At 46.2% G+C, this 10,517-nt stretch overlaps 1 pseudogene; it reads left to right on the forward strand.

Annotated features, from left to right (window-relative positions):
* Nucleotides 1–9,566, forward strand: part of LOC105542166 — a 67,761-nt pseudogene extending 58,195 nt beyond the window's left edge.
* Nucleotides 9,567–10,517: the final 951 nt, after the last annotated feature.

Genomic DNA, 10,517 nt, shown 5'->3' on the forward strand with positions numbered 1-10,517 from the left:
AAAAAAAAAAAAAAAAAAAAAGCGAAACTCCATCTCAAACAAACAAACAAAAACAGATAAGTGTATTATGAAAGAAGTAGAATTGCCTATAATCCCAGTGGCCCAGGAGTTGGAGACCAGCCTGGGTAACATGGCAAAACCTGTCTCTACTAAAAACATAAAAAATTAGCTGAGCATTGTGGTGTGAACCTGTAGTCCCAGCTACTTGGGAGGCCAAGGTGGGAGGATTGCTTGAGCCCAGGAGGTCGAGGCTGCAGTGAGCCAAGATTGTGTCACTGCACTCCAGCCTGGGTGACAAAGTGTGACCCTGTCTAAAAAAAAAAAAAACAAAAGTCTGGATGCAAGTATTCTAGGGCTGCTAAGACAAAAGGGTTTCACTAATTCTTATTTTGCTACTTAGCCAGTCTTCAGATGTGGTTTTCGCCTCATGACCAGCAAAGCTGCTTGACCTTCAGTCATCATGTCCATATTCCAGTCAACAGGAAAAACAAAGGACAGAAGTGCCTATACCTCCCTTCAAGGACAATTTCTGGATGTTACGCACATTATCTTTGCTTACAATTCACTGTCCAGAATTTAGAGGTGACTGCACCTAGTTACAAAGCAGTGCTGGAAATGTAGTCTTTCTTCTGGACCATCTCACGCCCAAGTGAAAATCAGGAATTTCATAATATTGTGACTTGTGAGTTGCATACCAAAACCAAACAAGTCCATTATTATGGTGACAGAAAGTGATGTCAATGCCTAAGGTTTGGTCAATCTCTTAAAATTGATAGGCTGACAAAAAGGAGGGAGTTATTAAAGAAATAAGAGGCTAGTAGCCTGACACTATCTCCATACTTTGAGTTCCTACGTAACAAACTGCAACTGTTATAACTTAGAATATAAACAAACTCAAACCTAATCTAGAAGTATGATTTTTATAACAGACTACTGTGTCTCACCCAATCACAGGCAGTTGATTGATCAGACCAAGTTCAAATAAGGCAAACACAGAACTGTAACCAAGCAAGCTATTTCTGTACTTTACTTTCCTATTCAGGTTATAAAAGCTCACTGCTCACACTGCAGAGTGCAGCGCTCTAAACCCATTTCAGTACTGAGTGCTGCCTAGTTCGTGAATCACTTTTTGCTCAAATAAACTCTGTCAAATTAAAAAAAAAAAAAGGAAGAAAGAAATAAACAAAAAGAAAGAAAAAGAAAGAAAACTAGGGATTTTGCCAGGTGTGGTGGCTCATGCCCGTAATCCCAGCACTTTGGAAGGATGAGGTGGGTGGATCATGAGATCAGGAGTTCCAGACCAGCCTGACTAACATCGTGAAACCCGGTCTCTACTAAAAATACAAAAATTAGCTGGGCGTGGTAGTGTGTGCCTGTAATCCCAGCTACTTGGGAGGCTGAGGCACGAGAATCACTTGCAGTGAGCCGAGATCGTGCCACTGCATTCCAGCCTGGGCGACTGAGCGAGACTCCATCTCAAAAAACGAAAACAAAACAAAACAAATCAAAGAAAACGAGGGATTTCATTTTATTTTATTTTATTTTATTTTGCGACAGAGTCTCACTCTGTCGCTCAGGGTGGAGTGCAGTGGCGTGATCTTGATTCATTGCAACCTCGGCCTCCCTGGTTCTAGCGATTCTTCTGCCTTAGCCTCTCAGTAGCTGGGATTATAGGCACCCACCACCATGCCCAGCTAATTTTTGTATTTTAGTACAGACAGGGTTTCACCATGTTAGCCAGGCTAGTTTTGAACTGATGAGTTCAGGTGATTCTCCTGCCTTGGCCTCCCAAAGTGCTGGGATTACAGGTGCGAGCCATTGCACCCGGCCTTTTTTTTTTTTTTAATTTATTTTTTCTTTTTTAGTTTCTCTTTTTTGGTTCTTTTTTCTTTTTTCTTTTTATTTATGTATTTATCTATTTATTTATTTTTTGAGATGGAGTCTCGCTCTGTCACGCAGGCTGGAGTGCAGTGGTGCAATCTCAGCTCACTGCAAGCTCCGCCTCCCAGATTCACGCCATTCTCCTGCCTCAGCCTCCCAAGTAGCTGGGACTACAGGTGCCCGCCACCACACCTGGTCAATTTTTTCTATTTTTAGTAGAGACGGGGTTTCACCATGTTAGCCAGGATGGTCTTGATCTCTGAACCTCGTGCTACACCCGCCTTGGCCTCCCAAAGTGCTGGGATTACAGGTGTGAGCCACTGCGCCCAGCCTATTATATTTTTTTTTTTGAGAGGAGTCTTGCTCTGTCACCCAGGCTCGAGTGCAGTGATGCAATCTTGGCTCAGTGCAACATATACCTCCTGGACTTAAGCAATTCTCCTGCTTCAGCCTCCCAAGTAGCAGAGACTACAGGAGCCCAATACCATGCCAACATAATTTTTTATTTTGGAGATGGAGTTTTGCCCTTATTGTCCAGGCTGGAGTGCAATGGCGCATTCTCGGCTCACTGCAACCTCCACCTCTTGAGTTCAAGCAATTCTCCTGCCTCAGCCTCCTGAGTAGCTGGGATTAGAGGTGTGTGTCACCACACCCACCTATTTTTTGTATTTTTAGCAGAGACGGGGTTTCACCGTGTTAGCCAGGATGGTCTCGATCTCCTGACCTCGTGATCCGCCCGTCTCGGCCTCCCAAAGTGCTGGGATTACAGGCTTGAGCCACCACGCCCGGCCGGTCTTGATCTTCTGACCTTGTGATCCACCTACCTAGGCCTCCCAAAGTGTTGGGATTACAGGCGTGAGCCACCGCGCCCGGCCTTTTTAATTTTTTTTAATTAAAAAAATTTTTTTGAGATGGAGTTTCACTTTTGTTGCCCAGGCTGGAGTGCGATGGTGCTCTCTTGGCTCACTGCAACCTCCTCCTCCTAGGTTCAAGTGATTCTCCTGCCTCAGCCTCCCTAGTAGCTGGGATTACAGGCATGTGCCACCACATCCGGTTAATTTCATGTTTTTAGTAGAGACAGGGTTTCACCACGCTGGCCAGTCTGGTCCCGAACTTCTGACCTCAGGTGATCCGCCTGCCTTGGCCTCCCAATGTGCTGAGATTACAGGTGTGAGCCACTGCGCCCAGCCTATTATATTTTTTTTTTGAGAGGAGTCTTGCTCTGTCACCCAGGCTCGAGTGCAGTGATGCAATCTTGGCTCAGTGCAACATATACCTCCTGGACTTAAGCAATTCTCCTGCTTCAGCCTCCCAAGTAGCAGAGACTACAGGAGCCCAATACCATGCCAACATAATTTTTTATTTTGGAGATGGAGTTTTGCCCTTATTGTCCAGGCTGGAGTGCAATGGCGCATTCTCGGCTCACTGCAACCTCCACCTCTTGAGTTCAAGCAATTCTCCTGCCTCAGCCTCCCAAGTAGCTGGGATTACAAGCATGCATCACCACGGCCAGCTAATTTTGTATTTTCAGTAAAGGTGGGGTTTCTCCAGGTTGGTCAGGCTGGTCTTGAACTCCCAACCTCAGGTGATCTGCCTGCTCGGCCTCCCAAAGTGCTGGGATTACAGGTGTGAGCCACCACACCTGACTGCAAATTCTTTTTGTTTTTGTTTTTGTTTTTAGATGTAGTCTTGTTCTGTTGCCCAGGCTGAAATAAAATGGAATGATCTTGGCTCACTGCAACCTCTGCCTCCCGGGTTCAGGGGATTCTCCTGCCTCAGCCTCCTGAGTAGCTGGGATTACAGGCATGTGCCACCATGCCCCACTAACTTTTTTTTTTTTTTTTTTGAGACGGAGTTTTGCTCTTTCGTCCAGGCTGGAGTGCAGTGGTGCGATCTTGGTTCACTGCAACCTCTGCCTTTGTTTCAAGCGATTCCCCCCTGCCTCAGCCTCCCGAGTAGCTGGGATTACAGGTGCCCACAACCATGTCCAGCTATTTTTTTTTTTTTTTTTGTATTTTTAGTAGAGAAGGAGTTTCATCATGTTGTCCAGGATGGTCTTGAAGTCCTGACCTCGTGATCTGCCCACCTCAGCCTCCCAAAGTGCTGGGATTACAGACATGAGCCACCGCGCCCGGCCGTGCCCCACTAATTTCTTTTTTTTTGAGACGGAGTTTCGCTCTTGTTGCCCAGGCTGGAGTGTAATGGCGCAATCTTGGCTCAGTGCAACCTCTGCCTCCTGGGTTTACGCGATTCTCCTGCGTCAGCCTCCTGAGTAGCTGGGATTACAGACATGCACCACCATACCCAGCTAATTTTGCACTTTTAGTAGAGATAGGTTTCACCATGTTCGTCAGGATGGTCTCAAACTCTTGACCTTGTGATCCGCCTGCCTCGGCTTCCCAAATTACAGGTGTGAGCCACTATGTCGACAATTTTTGTTTTTTTAGTAGAGGAGGGGTTTCGCCATGTTGGCCAGGCTGGTCTCGAACTCCTTACCTCAAGTGATCTGCCTGCCTCGGCCTTCCACAGTGCTAGGATTATAGGTGTGAGCCACCGCACCCGGCCACCAGGCTAAATTTTTTTGTATTTTTAGTAGAGACGGGGTTTCACCATGTTGGCCAGACTCATCTTGAATTCCTGACCTCAATGATCCACCTACCTTGGCCTCCGAAATTGCTGGGATTACAGGCATGAGCCACTGCGCCCGGCCAGGATTTTATTAGTAAGGAAGAAGAAATAAGATTAGTAAATCAAAACTATACATATTTCTATTATATATTACTGTTTATTATACATAGTATTATATCATTGTATGCTTTTAATATTTATTGAATACCAGGAAAATATACAATAAAAATATTTTTCTTTAAAACAAATTAAAGTGGGCTGGGCATGGTGGCTCATGCCTATAATCTTAGCACTTTGGGAGGCCCATGTAGGAGGATTGCTTGAGCTCAGGAGGTTGAGACCAGCCTGGGCAATGTAGTGAGACCCTTATGTACAGACAAAAACTAGCCAGGCATGGCGGTGCCTGCTTGTAATCTCAGCTACTTGGGAAGTTGAGGTTGGAGGATTGCTTGAGCCCAGGAGGTTGAGGCTGCAGTGGACTGAGACTGTGCCCCTATACTCCAGCCTGGGCAACAGAAGGAGACTCTATCTCAGAAAAAAAAAAAAAAAAAAAGTTAGCCAGGCATGGTGGGGCATGCCTTTAGTCCCAGCTACTCGAGAGGCTGAGGTAAGAGGATAGCTCGCACCTGGAAGGTTGAGGTTGTAGTGACTCACTGCACTCCAGGCTGGACTACAGAGAAACACCCTGTCTCACAGACACACCAAAAAAACAAAAAACATTAATTATTTTTCCCCTAGTAAAGATCTTTCTTGTTACCTACTATGAATATAATGAAGTAGTGTTTTTAAAAGTATGAAGACTGTAGCAGAATGGCTATATTTAAGTCATGGCTCCACAGTTTACTTGCAGTTGTACACTTTGGATAAGTCACTTACTTCACCTCTCTAGTTGCAATTTTGTTGTCTGTAATGTGAGGATAATAGTACCTACCTCATAGGGTTGCTACGAAGATGAAATGGACCAGGTGCGGTGGCTCACGCCTATAATCCCAGCACTTTGGGATTCTGAGGAGGGCAGATCACTTGAGGTCCGGAGTTCAAAACTAGCCTCGCTAACATGGTGAAAACCCATCTCTACTAAAAATACAAAAATTAGCTGGGCGCAGCAGCTCACACCTGTAATCTCAGCACTTTGGGAGACTGAGGCAGGCAGATCACCTGAGGTCAGGAATTTGAGACCAGCCTGGCCAACATGGTAAAACTTCATCTCTACTAAAAATACAAAAATTAGCTGGGTGTGGTGGCGAACGTCTGTAATCCTAGTTTTTTGGGAGGCTGAGGCAGGAGAATCTCCTGAACCCAGAAGGTGGAGGTTACAGTGAGCCAGCATCGCACCACTGCACTCCAGACTGGGCGACATGTCGAGTGAGACTCTGTCTCCAAAAAATAATAAAAAAAAACCCAATAAAAATACAAAAATTAGCTGGGAGTGGTCGTGCATGCATGTAGCCCCAGGTATTTGGGAGGCTTAGGCAGGAAAATCGCTTGAAAGTGGGAGGTGGAAGTTGCAGTGAGCCGAGATCATGCCACTGCACTTCAGCCTGGGAGACAAAGCAAGACTCCTTCTCAAAAAAAAAAAAAAAAAAAGATGAAATGTATTTATACACCCATAAATACATAGAGGAGTAAGTATTCAATAAATGCTATAATTGTGGTTGAAACTTTAGAAAATTCAAAAAATTAGGAAGAGCAAGAAAAGGTAATCAATAATCCATCTTCCAAAGGCAGCCAATATTAAAATATTGAAGTATTTACTTACAATAAAATTTCCATGGATATTTGTACCCAGTGGAAATACTTATGTATGTGATTTGTATCTTATTTTTTATTTTTATTTTTTAGACCAGGTCTTGCTCTGTCATGCAGGCTGGAGATTCATCCCCCTGCCTTAGTAGCTGGGACTACAGGTATGCACCACCTCACCTGGCTAATTTTTGTATTTTTTGTAGAGAGGAGGTTTCACCATGTTGGCCAGGCTGATCTTAAACTCCTGGGCTCAGGTGATCCACCCGCCTTGGCCTCCCAAAGTGCTGGGATTACAGGTGTGTGAGCTACCGCGCCCAGTTGATTTGTCTCTTCTTTAGTCCAGAGCCTCTCTTCTCGTCTTCATTCTGCTTTGTGTCTCAGGAGGGACTCATGAGGACTCCATCAATGGATTATACTGAGCTCTTCTATTTGGGTTTACCTAATGGGGACACTGTGATAGGGTATTAATTTCCCTTCTCCTTTGAGAAAGTTCTCCTTTGAGGAAGTGGGGTGGGTTGGCTGTGCCCCTTTACTGAAGGTCTCACCTCTTGTCTTTCCATGACACCTCTTGTCTTTCCTTTCTCTCTTTCCATATGGCCATGCTTTCTGGGATCTCCATTTCAGCCTACGTTTGGTATGCTGTTGATAGACAGCTGCAACAAGTTCTGCAATAATCTTTATTGGTTTCCCTGAACCTTTTGTAAATGATTCCTTTGCTAAATCTCCTCAAATTACCCAGTTTGAGTGTACCATGTCCTTTCTTCTAGGACTTTGATACATAGGAGAAGAACAAAGTTTTTTTCAGGAAGATTAATTTTAGTAGCTGTATAATATTCTAGAGTGCCAATATACCAACAATAATGGCAATTACTTAATGTGCATGTCAGGTGCTTTATAGACATCATTTTATTCAGTAATTAGCACCTCCAGAGATTAGTATTTTACAGATGAGGAAAATGACTTCATGGAAGGCTGAAAACTTATTTGCCTGAAGTGACAGAGCTAATAAGCAGCAAGGTCAGTCTTACTTCAGAACCTGTATTCTTCCCACTAAACCCAGTGGTTCCAAAGCCCAGCTAACCATGAAAGAGAAAAATCTGGCTGGCACGGTGGCTCATGCCTGTAATCCCAAAACTTTGGGAGGCTGAGGCAGGCAGATCTTTTGAGCTTTTGACTACCTGGCCAACCTGGCAAAACCACATCTCTACTACAAATACAAAACTTAGCCGGGTGTGGTGGTGCATACCTGTAATCTCAGCTACTTGGGAGGCTGAGACACAAGAATCACTTGAACCTGGGAGGCAGAGGTTGCAGTGAGCTGAGATCGAGCCACTGCACTCCAGCCTGGATGAGGGAGTGAGACTCTGTCTCAAAAAAAAAAAAAAGGAGAGAGGGAGAGAAATCTATTTCCACTCCCAGAGATCTTAACTTAGTAGGTCAAGAGTAAGACCCATAAATCTCTATTTTTATAAAAGTTCCTCGGGGGATTCTGATGATAAGCTAGATTTGGGAAAGAAAGCACCGTTTACCTCATCTTAATATACTGATGTTTCCTTTTTATTGGATATTTAGATCATCTGTACATTTTGTCCTTATAAATAAGACTGAAATAAAGATGGTTACATATAAAGTCTTGCCCATATTTAATACTGTTCACATAATACAAGTCTCAAAAGAATGAATGGTGAATCAAAAATAGAAATATTTTTGGCCGGGCGTGGTGGCTCATGCCTGAGGATCACCTGAGGTCAAGAGTTTGAGACCAGCCTGGACAACATGGTGAAACCTCGTCTCTACTAAAGACAAAAAAATTAGCCAGGTGTGGCGGCACACATCTGTAATCCCAGCTACTTGGGAGGCTGAGGCACAAGAATCGCTTGAATCTAGGAGGCGGAGGTTGCAGTGAGCTGAGATCGCACCACTGCACTCCAGCCTAGGCTACAGAACAAGACTCCATCTCAATATATAAATAAATTTTAAAAATAAATAAATGGTCCTTGGCAAAGCCTGAGTCCTGTCCTCTCACTCCTCCCCAGTCAGAATGAGCTTCACCATTCGCTCCACCTTCTCCACCAACTACCAGTCCCTGGGCTCTGTCCAGGTGCCCAGCTATGGCGCTCGGCCAGTCAGCAGCTCAGCCAGCATCTATGCAGGTGCCGGGGGCTCTGGTTCCTGGATCTCCGTGCCCCACTCCACCAGCTTCTAGCGCGGCATTGGGTTTGTGGGCCTGGCCGCCGGAACGGCCGGGGGTCTGGCAGGAATGGGAGGCATCCAGAACGATAAAGAAGCCATGCAAAGCCTGAACGACAGCCTGGCCTCCTACCTGGACAGAGTGAGGAGCTTGGAGACCGAGAACCGGAAGCTGGAGATCAAAATCCGGGAGCACCTGGAGAAGAAGGGACCCCAGGCCATTACTTCAAGACCATCGAGGACCAGAGGGCTCAGATCTTCACAAATACTGTGGACAATGCCCGCATCGTTCTGCAGATTGACAATGCCCGTCTTGCTGCTGATGACTTTGGAGTCAAGTATGAGACAGAGCTGGTCATGCACCATTCTGTGGAGAACTACATCCATGGGCTTCGCAAGGTCACTGATGACACCAATGTCACTCGCTGCAGCCGGAGACAGAGATCGAGGCTCTCAAGGAGGACCAGGTCTTCATGAAGAAGAACCATGAAGAATAAGTAAAAGACCTGCAAGCCCAGATTGCCAGCTCTGGGTTGACCGTGGAGGTAGATGCCCCCAAATCTCAACACCTTGCCAAGATCATAGCAGATATCTGGGCCCAATATGACGAGCTGGCTTGAAAGAACCGAGAGGAGCTCGACAAGTACTGGTCTCAGCAGACTGAGGAGAACACCACATTGGTCACCACTCAGACCGCTGAGGTTGGAGCTGCTGAGATGCCACTCATGGAACTGAGACATACAGTCCAGTCCTTGGAGATCGACCTGGACTCCATGAGAAATCTGAAGGCCAGCTTGGAAAACAGCCTGAGGGAGGTGGAGGCCCGCTATGCCCTGCAGATGGAGCAGCTCAATGGGATCCTGCTGCACCTGGAGTCAGAGCTGGCACAGACCCGGGCAGAGGGACAGCGCCAGGCCCAGGCCCTGCTGAACATCAAGGTCAAGCTGGAGGCTGAGATTGCCACCTACCGCCGTCTGCTGGAAGATGGCAAGGACTTCAATCTTGGCGATGCCCTGAACAGCAGCAACTCCATGCAAACCATGCAGAAGACCGCCACCCGCAGGACAGTGGATGGCAAAGTGGTGTATGAGAGCAACGACACCAAAGTTCTGAGACATTAAGCCAGCAGAAGCAGGGTACCTTTTGGGGAGCAGGAGGCCAATAATCAGTTCAGAGGTAAAATAAATAAATATTTTTAAGATTTTTGATTTTTTTGAGATGGAGTCTTGCTCTGTTGCCCAGGCTGGAGTGCAGTGGCACCATCTCGGCTCACTGCAACCTCCGCCTCTGGGGTTCAAGCAATTCTCCTGCCTCATATTCTGGAGCAGCTGGGACTACAGGTGCACTCCACCACGCCCAGCTAATTTTTGTATTTTTAATAGAGATGGGGGTTTCACCATATTGGCCAGCCTGGTCTCGAACTCATGATCCACCCACCTTGGCCCCCCAAAGTGTTGGGATTACAGGCATGAGCCACTGTGCCTGGCCACTTTTTGATGTTTTATTCAAACAGTCATTTATTTGGCTACTTAAATATTCACTTAAAAATTCTGCATGCTTTCCCTGCCTGGCCAACATGGTGATATCCCATCTCTGCTAAAAATACAAAAATTGCCAGGCATGGTGGCTCACGTCTGCAATCCCAGCACTTTGGGAGGCTGACCACCTGAGGTCGAGAGTTCGAGACCAGCCTGGTCAATGTGGTGAAACCTCGTCTCTACTAAAAATACAAAAACTAGCTGGGCGTGGTGGTGGGCGCCTGTAGTCCCAGCTACTTGGGAGACTAAGACAAGAGAATCGCTTGAACCTGGGAGGTGGAGGTTGCAGTGAGCCAAGATTGTGCCACAGCACTCCAGCCTGGGCGACACAGCCAGACTCTGTCTCAAACAAAACAAAACAAAAGAAAACATCACAAAAATTAGCTGGGCGTGGTGGCACATGCCTGTAATCTCAGCTACTTGGGAGGGTGAGGCAGGAGAATCACTTGAACCTGGGAGTTGGAGGTTGCAGTGAGCCGGGATTGCACCATTGCACTCCAGCCTGGGCAAGAAGAGTAAAACTCCATCTCAGAA

Source organism: Mandrillus leucophaeus, unplaced genomic scaffold (genome assembly GCF_000951045.1).
Source record: "Mandrillus leucophaeus isolate KB7577 unplaced genomic scaffold, Mleu.le_1.0 Scaffold251, whole genome shotgun sequence".
Taxonomy (NCBI): domain Eukaryota; kingdom Metazoa; phylum Chordata; class Mammalia; order Primates; family Cercopithecidae; genus Mandrillus; species Mandrillus leucophaeus.